Source organism: Solanum lycopersicum, chromosome 4 (assembly GCF_036512215.1).
Source record: "Solanum lycopersicum chromosome 4, SLM_r2.1".
Classification (NCBI taxonomy): Eukaryota; Viridiplantae; Streptophyta; class Magnoliopsida; order Solanales; family Solanaceae; genus Solanum; species Solanum lycopersicum.
In genome coordinates this window covers 51,585,036-51,587,632 of record NC_090803.1, presented here as the reverse complement: position 1 = coordinate 51,587,632, position 2,597 = coordinate 51,585,036, and positions in this window count along the sequence as shown.

The following is a 2,597-nucleotide window of genomic DNA, read 5'->3' as shown; positions in this document are numbered from 1 at the left end:
TAATATAAACAGAAAGTAATTCGGAAGACTTAAACTTATTAATAAAATCAATAACTATTATTATTCAACATCTATTATTCCCAAAACCTGGAAGTCATCATCACAAGAACATCTACTTTAAACTACTAATTCTAAGAGTTTCTAAGAAGCTAAAAATACATAAGAAGCTAGTCCATGCCGGAAGTTCAAGGCATCAAGACATGAAGGAGAAGATCCAGTCCAAGCTAGAAGCGTTAGCTCACCCTGACGATCCGGTGTGACGAAGACTGGCTTGGGTTACTGTTGAGTCGAAAATGACGGCACGTTTGCTGCACTCCACAAATAACAAGAAGAAAAACATAAAAGTAGGGGTCAGTACAACCCACGGGTACTGAGTAGATATCATCGGTCAACTCAAAATAGAGAACAGTATATATCAAGTAATATCATAAATCAACTATAAAACTCAACATGTAGCAACAACAAGTACTATAATCATCAGTAAATACCATCAAGTTCATCCATGAGGGCTCAAGCCTCAACACCATACTCATTTGGGAATTAAGTTTTATTAAATTGAGTATATTATCATCTTCCAAGATTCATTATCTTTCTTCCTCTTGTGTCGGTACGTGACACTCTGATCCCCTACTACTATGTGTCGGTACGTGACACTCCGATCCCCTAATTCTATGTGTCGGAACGTGACACTCCGATCCCCTACATGTGTCGGTACGTGACACTCCGATCCCCTACATGTGTCGGAACGTGACACTCCGATCCCCTACATGTGTCGGTACGTGACACTCCGATCCCCTAATTCTATGTGTCGGAACATGACACTCCGATCCACTAATACTATGTGTCGGTACGTGACACTCCGATCCACTAATACTATGTGTCGGTACGTGACACTCCAATCCACTAATACTATGTGTCGGAACGTGACACTCCGATCCACTAATATCATTCTGTAAATCATCAAGCCTTCTCTATACCAAGGCATCATCAATCCCATTACTTTAATTCATCAAGCCTTCTTCTATACCAAGGCATCGTCATTAATAATGTATATTAAAGTTTCTTTTCAAGATTTGGGATTCAATATTTTCATCATGCTTATCTTATCACAATCACATAATCATATTCATGCAAACATACCATTAAGCATATAGTAGGGTTTACAATACTACCAATACATATCATTCACTATTAAGAGTTTACTTATGAAAGCATGAAAACCATAACCTACTTCCACCGAAGAATTGAAATCAAGCAAGTTAATCCTCAAAGTTTGGTGTTTTCCTCTTCTTCTCGATCGTTTCTCTCTCTCCCTTCTTGTTCTTTCTATTTTCTTATTCAAACCCTCTTTCTTTTACCCTAATTAGTATATAATTAAGAATAAAAGATGGCAATAATACCCCACTAATTAACTTAGGGTTACCTCTTTTAACCCCCAAGAATTTGAGTTATTAATATAAACCCACAAAATCTATAATTAAGGAAGGAATAGTCCAAAAACGTCCCTTAAAACGTGTAAGGAAATCCGATTTTGCCTGGGATTTGCGCAACCTGTGACGGGCCGTCGTGCCTGCGACGGTCCGTCCTGCAGGTCGTCGCAGAGTTCAGAGACCCAAATTTCCACCAAGGGTCTGTGACGGTCCGTCACACCTGTGACGGTCCGTCCTGCCATTCCGTCACAAAGTTCAGAGAGTCGATTTTCAGTACCCAATTTCAGATTTTCTAAGTGTTTTGAAACGAGACCCTGCGACGATCCGTCGTGGGGTCCGTCGCTTCTGCCAGTTTTTCCAGAAATAAAGTCTGCTGCTCAAAACGACTAAACAGGTCGTTACAATAGATACCAATTTACCCATCGTTCGTCCCCGAACGATCACAAGAAGAAAAACAAGGGCGGGAAGGAGTACCTGAATCTTTAAACAGATGTGGGTACCTTTCTTGCATATCTGCCTCCTTCTCCCAAGTGGCTTCTTCAACCGGTCGATTCTTCCATTGCACCTTGATGGATGCAATCTCTCTTGACCTCAACTTGCGAACTTCTCTATCTAAAATAGCAACAGGCTCCTCCTCATAAGACAAGTTCTCATCAAGCAAAACTGAATCCCAACGGATGATGTAGTTTCCATCCCCATGGTATCTTTTCAACATCGACACATGGAATACCGGATGCACTCCGGACAGCCCTGGAAGCAAGGCTAACTCATAAGTCACCTCCCCTACTCGCTTAAGTACTTCAAATGGTCCAATGTACCTTGGACTTAGTTTACCCCTTTTACCAAACCGCATCACCCCTTTCATGGGTGAAACTTTCAACAAGACTTGTTCACCCTCCATGAACTCTAAGTCTCTAACCTTTCGATCTGCATATTCTTTTTGTCTACTTTGCGCCGCTAGAAGCTTTTCTTGAATAGACTTCACTTTTTCCATCGAATCCCTCAAGAGATCAGTACCCCAAGGTCTAACCTCGAACGCATCAAACCAACCAATGGGAGACCTACATCTCCTACCATACAATGCTTCAAATGGAGCCATATCAATGCTTGAGTGATAGCTATTATTGTATGAAAACTCCGTTAAGGGTAAGAAGCTATCTCAATGGC